At 44.8% G+C, this 14112-nt stretch overlaps 1 protein-coding gene across 14 annotated transcripts in view; it reads left to right on the forward strand.

Annotated features, from left to right (window-relative positions):
* CELF2 (CUGBP Elav-like family member 2) overlaps window positions 1–14112 on the forward strand; it is a 684791-nt gene that overhangs the window by 214197 nt on the left and 456482 nt on the right. The gene's annotated exons all lie outside the window — the stretch shown is intronic.

Here is a 14112-nt window from a genome sequence, read left to right on the forward strand (position 1 = left end):
GCTGGGAGAGAGTGACCCCTCCCAGTTCCCCCACCCAGGTCTCAGTAATACATGCCAGGTCAGCCCCCTCATCCACAATCAAATCATGGATGAGGGAGATTTTATGGTGGCACCTCTCTGGCTCCCTGAGTTGCCCAATAGTCCTCCCAGGCACATATTAAAATGTTAAGATATAAATAGCACAACAGTTTAAAAGAATATAAAAGATAAAAGAGATAAAAGAGAACAGCAGCTAAGAAGGAGCAGATAAAGTCCACGTTTGCCCCTTTCCCCTTGTCTTTAAAGCTGCTGCCCTCTGCTGCCGCTATTTGCTGCTGGTATTGTGGCTGCTGGTGTCTCTGGAGAAGCAGGTGGGTAGGTCTTCAGGTCCTACGCGACTCCAACTGCGACGCTAAGTGCGCACTTAGCATTGCACTTAGCATCGCACTTGGCGCGACGCCGAGGTGCACGCCGAGGCGCTGCCTCTGGCAGCCCCGCCTTAAGTACCTGTGGGCGGGGGCAGAAGCAGGCTCAGGCTCAGGATCACCCGGTGCAGCTGCTGGCTGGTCCTCCTTTCCCAGGCTCCTTCCCGAGCAGCCTCTGGCAGCCCCGCCTTAAGTACCTGTGGGCGGGGGCAGAAGCAGGCTCAGGCTCAGGATCACCCGGTGCAGCTGCTGGCTGGTCCTCCTTTCCCAGGCTGCTTCCAACAAGCCCCCCTCCAGCGCTCTCTCACTGCCAGGGTCACTATCTATCCCAGGAATGCTGGCAGGAGGAATCTCTGCCAGCTGCTGTGCTTGTGAGAGATAGGGATGGTGGAGAATTTCTCCATGAATCACCGGGAGGCCGAATGCAAACGCATTCGGCCCCCCGAAATTGTTGGGGAAATTCTCCGCCACCCCCCCCCCCCGGGATGGGACTTACCTCATGCGAATGTCCCTCTCGGCAGTGGGCCCCGGCGGCGTTTCAGCGGCATTTCGGCGGGGGCGGCATGCCGCTGCCGCCATTACAAAGTAAAGTTAAAAAAAAAAAAAGTGATAGGTACGTAACGATTTACGTAGCCTATCACGGCTAGATTTTCAAAGTCAGCCATGATAGGCTACGTATATCGTTACGTAGCCTATCACGGCTGACTTTGAAAATCTAGCCGTGATAGGCTACGTAAATCATTACATAGCCTATGACATTGTTTTTTGGGGGGGGGTTGTTTTACTTTTTTTATTTCGCGGCTGGGGAGACAGGGCGCTCCCCCCGGCCTGAATTTTGGCGGTGAGGGATGGGGCGCCTCCCCCCCGGCCTGAATTTCAGCCGGGAGGGGCGGGGCGCCTCCCCCCCACCAAGAATTTCGGGGGGAGAAACGGAGTGCCTCCCCCCCTACCGCGAAGCAAGCTGCGGGACCAGGTAAGGGACTTTTGTCCATCCTTAGTGAGAGATGAGCGAGCTCCTCTCCCACAGATTGCTGTTCCTCCTCAGAATCAGAACTGCTCTGGAGCTCTATGGGCTCATTTTCCACCCTGACACAGGGATGGATGGACTCACCTCCATCCAGGGCCATTGCTCGCTCCCTGAGCTGATGCCACCTGCACCTGCTTGCCATGCTGCGCAAGCCCCTCAATGGCTTGGCAAGTGACCGGCAAGCATCGTGGATCCACGTGCTTCTTCCCTGAGCTGCCATTTTGCACAACCATAGCGGCTCAGGCATCTCTGGGAAGGGAATGTTGTGTACATAGCAGCTGTAAAGGGTGGTCTATGCAACATTACATAGATTGCCCTTTATGGCTGCAATCTATGCAACATGCCCTTCCCGGAAACGCCTGAGCCATAATTGTTGTGCAAAATGGCAGCTCAGGGAGAAAGCAGGCAGCTGATGGATCTTTAAAGACTGCGCAGCACTTGCAGATGGGTCTGGTGAATGCCACTCAGTCTGCGGACAGGGGTCGGGGGGGAAGTGGAGGGGAGTCTATCAAACTCCATCACCGTATCAGGCACCTGCAACATCTTTACTGCCTAGAGGTCCACACAGTCCCTTGGTGTTGGTGTATTTAGGCTCTTCACTTGGGTCACTTTCCGGGGTTTGTCTAGTTTATTATTTCACTCTAGGTTTCTCAGGCTGGTGACGCATGTTCTGTGGCGAATTCATGTTTTCAAATTTCTAGCTACCCCTTTTCTTTTGGAAGGCAGGACTGGGAAAGGATGTCAGGACTGGGATGTGGGTCTGGGGTGAGCCAGGAGTGCTGGGACAAGCCGGCATTCACAACTCAAGGACAAACAGATTGAGGAGCAAAGCCAGAAGTCAGGACTAAGGAACAGCTAAGGATACAGGAAACACCAGAGCTCAGGAAGACTTTGTTGCTCAAGCCAGGCTGAACTGGAACAGGAAGGCCTCTTATGCTCCTTCCTGTCCAGAAGGATCCTCAGCCAGGCTGGGAAAAGTAAGTCCAAGGCCTGGACGCACTTCACTGAGAAGCTGCCACCTGCACTTCAGTGGTTGGCCACAAGAGGCAGCTGCACACAGATCCTGCACACGGTTTTCCTCCCGCAACTCGCCCACAGTGGCTTTCCCCACTGAAGCAGTTGAAGCCCCTAGTTCTCATCTGTTAACCACCCCTCCTCTTTCCTGCCAATACAAATTGCCCCTCCTGATGTTTTATGATGTTGCTTAGCATAAAAGCAGTTGAATCTGGGGTTTGAAAACATGAGTTGGCCATGGAACAAGTACTTCTGGCCATAAGGTGCATGCCTTCCAATATCCCAGGATCCTTTCTCCCTCCATTGTGAAAGGTCAGACACAGAGAGACAGGCCAGAAACTAAGTTAGTAAAGATAGATTTATCGGATTAATTCAGAGGGTCCATCTCACAGAATGAAGATCGATTATTCTCACAAGATTCCATTGATCTATATATCCCACAATGCCAAGGAATCACACAAATCAACATTTCAAAATTCCACTCAAAAGGGTATTGGTATAGTATTATGCCCTTTTGTTTCTTCTTTACATACCACCTTGGTAGACTATATCTCTGGCAACATGTTGGAAGACTGGTGGGAGATTCAGGACAGATAAAAGTAAGTACTTCTTTCCACAGCGCATAGTTAAACTATGGAATTCGCTACCACAGGATGTAGTGATGGCCACCAATTTGGATGGCTTTAAAAGGGGTTGGACAAATTCCTGGAGGAAAAGGCTATCAATGGCTACCGGTCTTGATGGCTATGTGCTACCTCCAGGACCAGAGGCAGTGAGCCTATGTACACCAGTTGCTAGGGAACATGGGTGGGAGGGTGCTGTTGCGCTCATGCCCTGCTTGTGGGTTCTGGTCAACAGCTGATTGGCCACTGTGTGAGCAGAATGCTGGACTAGATGGACCCTTGGTCTGATCCAGCAGGGCTCTTCTTATGTTCTTAGGTTTTCAGAACCAGAGTCACACAACTTGCCTTATTACGCATTTCTACCCATGGCAGCAATCTCTATCAGTGTGGAATCCATAGCAAAATTACCATTTGAGCAGACTTTAAGGTGTTCATTCTACATGCCAAGCAGAATGGGTGGTGGAACAAAGCAGTGGACTTCCTAACTGTACCATTCCAGGTAGAGATGTATAGACTGTGTAAAATCCGCTCCGTCTGACTTTCATGGATTGTCAGGCACCTTTCATTCCTTCAGCCACCCACAGGATGCAAATTTTTTTTGGTCATGTGGAAAAATACGTAAATATTTACGTAAGCATTTACATAAGTATTTACATAAGTATTTAGTAATTTACCTCAGTATGTAACCTTTAGTGTATTGTCCCCCATTCCATTCAATGTTTCTTCAGCAGAAACTTACGTATTTTTCTACGGATTTATATGCGTAAATTTAGGGAAAGTAAAAAAAATCATCCAAAAGTCCACGGACTCCACATGGCCTGAGGGGGGTGCTCTGCAGTAGATTCCACAGGTCAGATTCTTAGAAATTTCAGCTCATTTCAATCTGTCTCTAATTTCTCCAGCATCCCTAATTCCAGGTACAATCGATTATTGGAGGGAGGAGAAGGCTTGCATCTGCTCCTGACCTCTACAGGTTGGTTGGATCTTCTAAACTGGGGGGGGGGATCTCAGGCCTGTGGGCCAAATCTGGCTCTCTGGAATGCACCAGTTGGTCATGCCCTCTTCCCCATGCCCCACAGCCTTCCTTGTGATCTCTGATCATGTGGTAGTTTCCAAGCTTTTGCACAGTTTTTCCTATTCTGAAAGTCTGAATTGCCTCTCCTATGGCTTAGTTACTGATAGTATGAGCTTTAAGGTGAAATATGCTGGTATTTTGGGTCCTGCTCCTTTGGCCTCCAGCCCTGCCCACCACTGGAATGTGGCCCCTGAGAGCTTCTGTGAAATTGAACGCCACCCTCAGGCTAAAAGAGGTTGTGCACCCCAGTTCTAAACAGACCCTACTGTGGAGAAACCAAACCAGGAGCAGGGTCAGCAGGCCTTCTCTTGCATTCCCCTCCACTCATAGATTATCCCCAGATAGCATGCCATCTGCACAGGGATGCTCACTGAAATTTAAGAGCAGGAGTACCTACTTCAGAGTGCTGACATGGGATTTCCATATTAGGGTGTGCCTACAGAGCTCCAAAAATGCCATTTGTTTTATTCATCCGAAGGTTTGAGTCCTTGTTTTGTGGCGGGGGGGGGGGGTTACTGTATACCAGAGGAGGAAAGAGCATAAAATACCAGTGTTAAGCACAAGGTCATTGACTATGCTAAAGCCTTTGATTGTGTGGATCACAACAAACTGTGGCAAATTCTTAAAGTGATGGGAGTACCAGACCACCTTACCTGTCTCCTGAGAAACTTGTACGAGGGTCAAGAAGCAACAGTAAGAACCAGACATGGAACAACCGAGTGGTTCCAAATTGGGAAAGAAGTACGACAAGGCTGCATATTGTCACCCTGCTTATTTAACTTATATGCAGAGTACATCATGAGAAATGCCGGGTTGGATGAATCAGAGGTCGGAATTAAGATTGCTGGGAGAATTATCAACAACCTCCGATATGCAGACGACACCACCCTAATGGCAGAAAGCGAAGAGGATCTAAAGAGCCTCTTGTTGAGGGTGAAAGAGGAGAGTGCAAAAGCTGGTTTGAAACTCAACATTAAAAAAACTAAGATCATGGCATCTGGCCCCATCACTTCCTGGCATATGGAAGGGGAAGAAATGGAAGCAGTGACAGATTTTACTTTCTTGGGCTCCAAGATCACCACAGACGGTGACTGTAGCCATGAAATTAAAAGACGCTTGCTCCTGGGGAGGAAAGCTATGGCAAACCTAGACAGCATAGTAAGAAGCAGAAACATCACCTTGCCGACAAAGGTCCGTCTAATCAAAGCTATTGTTTTCCCAGTAGTAATGTATGGCTGTGAGAGCTGGACTATAAGGAAGGCTGAGTGCTGAAGAATGGATGCTTTCGAACTGTGGTGCTGGAGAAGACTCTTACGAGTCCCCTGGACTGCAAGGAGGTCAAATCAGTCCATCCTAAAGGAAATCAACCCTGAGTGCTCATTGGAAGGACAGATACTGAAGCTGAAGCTCCAATATTTTGGCCACCTAATGCGAAGAGAAAACTCTCTGGAAAAGACCATGATGCTGGGAAAGACTGAAGGCAAAAGGAGAAGGGGACGGCAGAGGATGAGATGGCTAGATAGCATCACCGATGCAACGAATATGAACTTGAGCACGCTCCGGGAGAGAGCGCAGGTCAGGAAGGCCTGGCGTGCTATGGTCCATGGGGTCACGAAGAGTCGGACACGACTGAACGACTGAACAACAACAACAAAGCACAAGGTCACAGCTGAAATATGCATAGGATTTGAAAGGAACAAGTAGCTGTCAGCAGGATAGTTTTCCTGTAATGACAAGGAAATGACTTCAACGCAAAGAGAAGAAGTGCTTGTATTTACTTTCCCAGCAGTAATAGACTGCTGCAGCCCACTGCTGCTATTCTTTCTCGCACCTCCAACTATTACTCAAAGAAAGAGGGCCATGCAAATAATGCCATGTATGTAAATAATGGAAGGAGATCCATGCTCCTTCCATAAAAAATGAACTGCAAGAATCCCATCCATTAGATATATCTGTGGCTGAGACCTACTACTGTATTAAGGACTTAAGTGGATGCTTAGATCCTTTTCATTATGTTTTGTCTTGGAAAGTGGATACGCAGACATTTTTTCTCCCTCTTTCATAATAGTAAAACCTGGGGTCATCCCATAAAGCTGATTGGTGGGAGACTGAGGACAGATTAAAGGAAGGACTTCTCCACACAGTGCATAGTCAATAAATGGAATTTGCTACCACAAGATGTAGTGAGGGCCACCAACTTGGATACCTTTAAAAGCGGCTTAGACAAATTCCTGGAGGAGAAGGCTATCAGTGGCTACTAGTCCTGATGGCTGTATGCTATCTCCAGTATCAGAGGCAGTATGCTGGGGAACATGTGGGCAGGAGGGTGCTGTTGCGCTCATGGCCTGCTTGTTGGTTCCTGGTCGACAGCTAGTTGGCCATTGTGTGAACAGAATGCTGGACTAGATGGACCATCTAGATGGTCTGATCCAGCAGGGCTCTTCTTATTTCTTACATCACCAGAAATCAGGCATTGGTGCTTCCATAGACGAATATCCCTGCTTGATTTCTGTGGGCACAATTGAGGCCACCAATAGGAATGGACAAATCTGTCAATTCAAGTTTATCTCATTGCCTCATTTTTCCCAATATTATGTTCAATTTGTCCCAAACTTTGAGAATTCTTCCAATCTTGAGTTTGTTCTGAACTTTGAGAATTTTTTAACTTTGCAGGAAAATTGTAAGAATGTGTGTGAATGTCTCTCCTAATACATGAGTTTTGAGTGTGCAATTTTGCCTACTATAATGCATATTGAACATCATTTCCCCGATATATCCAGTTTGTGTGCACATTCCCTTAATAAACACATTTTTAATGCATCTTTGATTGGAGAACTCAATTACAAAATGTGGAGAAGTGTGAATTTTGAAAGATAACTGAGTTTTGGTTTGCATATTGGTTCAAAAGTGTGAAATTAGGTAAGTTTGCATTAAAATGCAAACTGAACACATTTCTCCCCGACCCCTAATTCTAACATTTGAAAAATCCCAGTGTCCATTTGTCAAATTGACAAATACTTAATAACAACTAGGACCCACAACAAAATTTTGCAGTATGGAGCCCTCCTGTTCAGGATCCTAACTAGACAGCCATGCCTTTTTCTAGGAAACTCCATTCCATTCACACACACACACACACACGGTTGTTTTTTTCCTCAATAGTAACCCAACATTCTGCTGCCACTGAGCATGCTCAGTGCTCCTTGGCCCCCCCACACACACACACCTCTTTTTGTACATTTGCAAACCTTTGTACATTCCCCACAGCCAGTTATCTTCTTCTTGTGTGTTGATGGTGGCTTTTCGGCTACATAAGGATTAGCACTTGGAGATGCTATTAGTATATAGGATAACTGCTAGGTGTTAAACTCCTTTCTCTGGGAACAGATAGCACCGAATTGACAAGTAGCTGTGAGGATGTGTTCGGTGGAAGACAGCTTAACGACATCCTGATGTTGAGGTTGGACAGGGGGAAAATTTCAATGTCAAATGTATTCTTTGCACTCAGAAAAAGTTAAATCTGTCTTCAGGTATTCAGTTTAAATCTGTCTTTTATTTTGAGCCAAGAAATAAATACATTTGTGTTGCCTATGGAGGGTTCTTCATGCAAAACCCCAAGATGGTTACCATATAAGAATACTTGAGAATTTCATTCTGTCTGCATTTTTCAGGGAGCCAACCTGATTTGCAATTTGCAGACTAATAGGTGGACAGGAATGCAGCTATCCTTTGGATTACACACCTCTCAAAATTTGCAGTGCAGTTCTCAACTAAAAAAAAATGAATATTTTAGGAAAATGTGAACAAATCAATGAATTTATGGAGAACTGTGTACAAAATGATATAGTTAGGAGGAATGTGTACAATATGTGTATTTTATGGAAATCTGTACAAAAATAAGTATTTTATGGAAAAATATGTTCAATTTACATGAGAATTCCCATGTATGTTTTTTTTTAACCATACTGATATAGAAATGGGATAGGATAGACTTATGACTGAATGCTTGCGAAACTGAGATGGACCGGAAATATACTGATCTGTCTTACCATATGGGCACACTGAGCTGATCACTACACAGCATAGGCTAGGGGTGGAGAATGTCTGGTCCATGGGCCAAATATGGATCTCCAGGCCTTTTATCCCAGACCTCTAAACAGTCCCAAGGCAACCCCCTTTTCTCCATGCCTCACCCCATTTCCCAAGGCCTCACCCCCTAACTGCTCTGCTTCAAGTTATTTATATTATTTACTTCATCCTGCTTTGTCTTCCAACTACAAATCTGGTGGAGAGAACTTAGCATATGTCGGGGAAGAAGAATGCCTGGATACAAAAGGTTCGTGTGTGGTTTTGTTCATTGGTTTGGTTTTGAGCTGCGTACCAAACAAAGATAAGAGTCACATCTGTAACTCTGCTTTTGGCTCTGACCACACCCACTGTTGTAATGCAGACCCCCACCCAGTTTCAATGAAAGTAATGTGAGCCCCAGAAAGAATATGGTTCTCCCCCCCCCCCCGCAGCATAGGCTTTTGATGGTAGTTGTTCTATATGCCTTCTCATGTCTCAAAACAACAGCACAGGCCTAGAAGTAGATTTGTTGCTTTGTGTATTGGGACTCAGGTCAATCTTTTTAAAACATGGTTTTCATGATGCTTTGTTTTCATTATCATGAAATATTGATTTTGGTGCCTTTAGGTTTAAACAAACATAATGCTGTTTTCCCTCTCTTCTTCTTCTTGTTTCTTTTCTTTTCTTTTCTTTTATAAAAAGGTATGTTGGTTTTCTGAATGTGAAACATTAATTCAGAAGAAATTTCCCTATAAAATATTTAATAGTTTGGTGTTTACTGGAATGAAATTTATACAGTCATTTACATTTCTTCAGTTTCCCCTTGTTGGTGAGGGCTAAACTTGGCTTTCCTCTATTATTTAAACAAAATGATCTGTTAAGGAGCATCAGAATGTCTAAACTAAAGGCTGTTCAGTAAAGGGTATAACTGAAGACACAGCAGGGTAAGCTAGATGGATATGGTGCCCATTCAAACGTGTTGTGTAAAATTATATAGCCTGCTCCATCCATGAGACATAGGGGTGGTAAAAAAAAGAAGTATATAATAAAGTTTGTCTCTGTGAATCTGTCTGTGTCCAGCTTCTACTCCTGAGAAATGTGTTGGTTGCTAAGCATGCAAATAGACCTGAGAAGAGAGTAGGTTGGGGATTGGTGTAATGGCTGCTGATGTCAGAAAGACACTGACACATCCTTGAAGCCCAGGAAAACAGTGCTCTTCTCTGATTCGGTTTCAGAAAGGGTGCATTGGATGGGTCTCCCTCTGGTGAAAAATTGCAGGCTCCTCAAAAACACAACATTATTATTGTCTTATTTATATGTGTAAGCTTCTCTGGGAGCCCTTTCAACTGATACACTGCAAAGATATGTAATGTTTGAAAGCTGTTAGGGAGAGGAAGATAATAGATTTATCATTTATTTATTTAAAACACCTTTACCCTGCTCTTCAGTTGAAAGGGTTTTCAAGGATGTATCAGCCCCTGTCTGACATCAGCAGCTGTTACATCAGTCCCCAGCCCAATCACGGGTCTATTTGCATGCTTATAACAACCAACATACCTCGCAGAAAAGAAAGGGGAAAGGCTCCATAATGAATTTTTGGCGTACCCATTATTTCTTTTCATTTTGTTTAATTTTTAAGCTGTTCTTTACATTATTTTTGTATGTCAGAACATGCATTGTAGCCATGGGTATCAAGGAATGGCATGTTAGTGCCTCCATCCTGCGCCAGCCAGCTTGGCTTCTGTGTTGGACACAGCCGAATAAATGAATGAAATGAAGGGGCCTTTCCTCTTCCACAACCAGCACAGAAATGCAATGGTCTGATGGAGGAGGCATGGGATGATTCATTCCTCCTCTGCCACCCTGCTTGGTAGAAGCAGAGAGATCACTAGGGTTAGGCTATGGGAACTAGAGCCCTATCCTGTTTTTCCCAGAGCCCCCAATCTGCTAACAGGGCCTCTCCCTGCAGGAACACACAGCACTTCTCCTACTTTCTCCTGCTTGGTCTGTGGATGTCTCATCCCTCGGCAGTGGAAGGCAGGTGAGGAAGGGAGCCAAAATGGTAGATCACGGACTGATCCTGAGTGTTCTTCCTGTCCCCTCCTCCCCTTTCCTCTGAGCTACTCCTCTGTTGCCACCTTGAGGGTGCACATGCCCAACACCATATCTACCCTCACTGCTGTCCTGCATGTTCAGCAGATGGTGGGAGAAAGAAAGGAGCAGAGCAAGAGCTAACACCTAGAGGTGGCCTATGGGCCACATGAGCCCCTCCCCCGTGGGCTTTTGGTGGCCCTTGCTGGATCCCCTACCACCTCTGTGGCTGGGTTCCACTGGATTCCCAGTGATTCGGGTGAGAAACAAAACACAGGAGGGGTGCAGCCTATGATGGGCTCGGGAGGTGGGGGGTAATGAGGCCCCCAGCCCAACAAAGTTGCTGTAACATAACCCTCCCTCAGGTCCATCTGCCTCCGCTTTGGAACAGCTGTCCTCACTGTCCCACCAGCTTCAGCCCCTAAATTCACCAGGTAAAAGAGACACCGAGTATGCCTACTTGGTTCCTTTCACCCGACCAGGAGAAGTACCCAGGAAATATCAGCACTATGGGTAGTGCAGAAAGATGAATGAGACATGGGATTTTATAACTGAAAAACAAACAAATGAAAGGTGATTTAAAACAAGAGATGTTATTTGTTATATCCTATAATTATACACTCAGTTCTTGGCCTTACCCTGCCTACTCGACCCCTTCCAACTCCTGTTCCCAAAACCCCACTATCTAGATGTAGCTTCATCAAACCCCAAGGCCCTGTCCCCCCTACGTCCAAACACTCCCTCCATCTAACCAACTAACAGCCTGCTCCTGCCCTGTATAAACTCGGTCCCGCACACACATGCACACACAAGCCCCTCCCGCCTGTCACGCAGTCTCTACCAAGCGATTAACCCAAACTGACCTGGGTTCTCTTTAACACAGCAAACACATATAAACATTCATACAGACACCACATGGCAAGCATTGTGATTGAGTCACAGTTGCCCACTCCTGATGTAGATGGAGCAAAGAGAAATTGCACTCTGCATGCTTGGCGCTTCAGAGAGCCATTTGATCCCCCTTCCATTCCCACACAGGTTTAATGGCCCTTCCCAGAGTGGACAGGAAGAAGGAGATGCCACATGGAGGAGACCCAACTGTTTCTTCCTCACTTTTCCTTCCACATGTCTTCTAAGATGGACCCTTGCAGTAGTGATGAATGAATCTGTCCATTTTGGTTTCTCTGTTTTTCATATTTCCCGTCTTAAATTCATTTCACCCTATTTCCACATCAATTTGATTTTTTTTAAGTCTGCATGAAAATTCATATACATGTTTGTGCATATCTCTCCTAATATATGTATTTTCGAATGCAAGCAATTTCCCCTAATATAATGTATTTTTGTATGTTATTTTCACTAATATAAACATTTTTCTGCAGGTTTTTTTTTTATATTTATTGGAGAGCTGCCTTTGCTGAATTTGGAGATTTGTGAGTACTGATGGATAACCACATTTTGGTTTGTGCATTGGTTTGGGAACAGCAAATTATATTGCAAGCAGATCTCTACAGAGTAAAGCAGCAGTCAGACAGCACGATGTTCCTGGACCTCCATTATCAAACCTAGGCAGTGGTGTGGTAGTAACTGTTGAAGTGCAGGAACTCATTATGATGGTCCCCATAGCCATGCCCCCAAGAAGAATCCAAAAACGCTGGCAGCTGTGTTGATCTATATCAGCAAACAAGTTCTGGAAATTTTAATCTGTGAAATAAAAGGTCTTCTACAACTCTAATGGGTTTTAATTGCCAATTTAAGTCCAAGCCACCATATATCTAAAATCTAAAATCTTAATCCAAAAGCTAAATCTACAGTCTACAGCTCTATATATCTGTACATCTAAACCTAAATCATTGCTGGGAAAATTCATTTCCCTCCAGTTACTGTGTGAATTGTAGCTCAGTTCAGACACAACAGGGACTTCTGAGGGGGGTGGCAGCTGATGTCAGTGTCCCCGCTAATAATAATAATAATAATAATAATAATAATAATAATAATAAAGCATTGGCACTGCATCCATGTAAGCCCTGGCCCTGGCTACACCACCAGACCTAGGCAAGAAATGCTGATGCCTAGAAATGTCAGTGTTTGTTGAAAATCATGAGATTTCCTTAAATACCAGTGGGTTCCACACTTGTATCCATGGCTCCCCACTGACCACACATTGTCCTTCTGTGCTATTACATCAAATCTTCCTTGCAAACTCTCACAGAAAAGCAACAACAGTGTGTTAGAATTTCTTTTTAGGAGCTGCAGTTTGACTTAGAGCCTGAAGACCTCAGATGTTGTTAGCCTTTGTTTATGAAATGGCTTTTGCGGTGACTCATTTTTAACTTTCCCCAGCAAGATATGAGAATTGAATGGGGAGAGTGCACAGATCCCCTCTCCTAGGAATGGATCAGTCTATTTCCAATCTGCGTCAGTTTCACAGCACAGGTGCTCTGTCCCATTTCCGCATAAATCTACAACAACAACAAGCACAAAAATTAATACATATTTTGAAAGTATTTTCTCACAGACTACATATTCCTAAACATATCTTCCCTCAACATACACATTTCTGAACATATCCTAAAATGCACATTTTATGTGCATTCTGGTACATTTTTGTGATCTGAGAGCTGCACTGCAAAATTCACAGAAATCCAGATAACTGCGTTCCATTCCGCACATCAGTCCAAGGTGTGTGAATTAGGTTGGTTCACTTCAAAATGTGGACAGAACAAAATCCTCAGCCATCTTTCCCCTGTCCTCAACTCTTCCCCTAAGTCCAGTGGAGGGGGGTGGGGGTGGGATATATCTGCAGATGTATTCACCTTGCCACAAATTGTTCTTGTGTTTAGACCATATACCAGACATACATACATCTTGAGTCCTTGCAAATATATGTATACAGAAGGGGTGTTTACTAATGGAGCCATTTCAAAGGCATACCCAGGCGCCTTTCGAAAACCACATAAGCTAGGAAGAAGAGAGAGGACTTTGTAAATAGGATGACACGGTATTAACATTCTGCTTCTGGATTTCATCTCAGGAGGAACCAGTTGCTGAGGTGTGTACATGTGTGTGATAAAGCTAAAATATTTGTTACTATTTTTTTAAGGGCTACTCTTCTCTTTCTGAAGGATTTGACCATTTCTAAAGATACAGCGTTGAAAAGTTTTAGGACTGGCTCAATTCAAGCAAGCAGACGATAGAATGAAACATCCTTTTCCTAATGGCACATGCCATCTTTGACCCAAAGGGCAGACACTTGATTATTTTCCTGATAAAAATGGAATATTCAGGGAATATACTTTGTAGGCCTGTTTCAGAACTGCTGTTGCAAAAAGGCATGATGATAAAATTATGCTTCTCTGAAATGTATTTGAGAGCATGAAGATTTGGCTTATTTCCCAGGTTTGTTAACCAACATTAAGCCAAAATCCCCCAGTTTGGACATAATGGAGAACTCTAGTTTAGTGCAAACAGGATCTTCACACTGATAAGCTGATATGCAACAGGACAAGAGGAGCGGCAAGGGAGGAGTACATGAGCACAGTGATCATGCACAGCTTTTTAAATCATGGTTTATGAAAACTTGGATGATCATCCAAACACGGCCACTGTGGGTTGCCCGGATATCATCTCATAGCAACAATTTCCAGCTTCTCAGATTATGATAATGTAACCCACTGGTATATTTTTCTTTAAGAATTCTGAGACAGTATTCTGTACATGCTCAGTAAAGGACTGAGTTAAGGAGTGGCCACCATTTTAGGAGTTACCAGAATTGCAGAGTGGAAGAAGCTTGTTCTCTCCTCCCTGTAA

The sequence above is a fragment of the Heloderma suspectum genome, chromosome 7 (genome assembly GCF_057233095.1).
Source record: "Heloderma suspectum isolate Gila_16-S chromosome 7, 16-S_ref, whole genome shotgun sequence".
Classification (NCBI taxonomy): domain Eukaryota; kingdom Metazoa; phylum Chordata; class Lepidosauria; order Squamata; family Helodermatidae; genus Heloderma; species Heloderma suspectum.